The following is a 1,062-nucleotide window of genomic DNA, read 5'->3' as shown; positions in this document are numbered from 1 at the left end:
TTTGGTGGAACGGGGGAGGGGCACTGCTCCCACATAGCGCGTGGTCACCTGCGTACCCGCCTGCTGGGTGGTTTCTTTTTGCGTCGGTGCGCAGCCATCTGTTCCCCCACATTCCCCCTTGCTTAGTGCCTCACGCCTGGATCGCACAAGACGTGTGTGATGATGGCACCGAAGAGCTGCTTGGAGGCGCCTTGGGCAACTGTAACCCCCAGAGGCTTCCATAATAAACCACCTCCTACACACACACACACACACACACACACACGCACGCACACACGCACACGCGCGCGCACTGTCTGCAGTGTACGAGGGGCAACTCGACATCAGATATCCCCATAAGGCTTTGAACTCATTTGTGATGCCAGGCCCCCTCAGGGGTTTTGAGAACATCCCAGGGGCCACTGTGATTCAAATCCTGCTGCTGTGACCCACAGAGAGCTCTGACCTTCTCAAAGGCACCGAGGCCACCATGGAGGCCTATGGACTTTTATTGGGGGTGGGCGACCCAACACTGCTCCCCAGACTGAGAATCCTCCGCTTCTTGCAGAGAGAGAGCGAGAGAGAGCGAGAGCTGAGCTCCCGCGCGAGGACCTCTGCCTTTGTCAAACTCATCGGGTCTCTAGTCCCCATGACGGTCCTGGTCTGTCTGCCGGTCAGGTGTCCATGTCCCGGTCTCTACAAAGCTGACACTATCTGTTGCGTCTCCGAGCCTTGGTATTAGGGCTCCATCGCCCAGGACGCACCCCCAGGCTTCCGCGCGCCTTTTTCCCGCTTTCTTTAGTTAGGACATCGCGGGGGCGAGCGCGGTCACAGTTCACGCGTGACTTTGGCAGACTGTGGCTCCGGCCGGCAGCTGTCCGGACTCTGGATGCTCAAGGCGCAGCCTCATTGATTTTGCCCACTGGCGCCGCGTTTAAGCCAGCGCCCCTGCGCCCTGCACCGCTGTTCAGCAGGAGATTGCATTAGCCTTGGCCGCCTCCGAGTGCCAGTGCGCATGCCCAGAGCCAGCTGGGCTCAGACGCGGGGCGCTCGAGGTGGGCGGCTGGTGGCGCGTGCTCGGCC

At 60.7% G+C, this 1,062-nt stretch overlaps 1 protein-coding gene across 1 annotated transcript in view; it reads left to right on the top strand.

The window, feature by feature from the left end:
- The window catches only part of Ntn3 (netrin 3), a 23,828-nt gene that overhangs the window by 2,263 nt on the left and 20,503 nt on the right, over positions 1-1,062 (top strand). The gene's annotated exons all lie outside the window — the stretch shown is intronic.

This window comes from Fukomys damarensis, unplaced genomic scaffold (assembly GCF_012274545.1).
Source record: "Fukomys damarensis isolate Sample0158 unplaced genomic scaffold, DMR_v1.0_HiC HiC_scaffold_34, whole genome shotgun sequence".
In the NCBI taxonomy this organism is placed as follows: Eukaryota; Metazoa; Chordata; class Mammalia; order Rodentia; family Bathyergidae; genus Fukomys; species Fukomys damarensis.
This window is presented reverse-complemented; position numbering and strand designations above follow the sequence as displayed.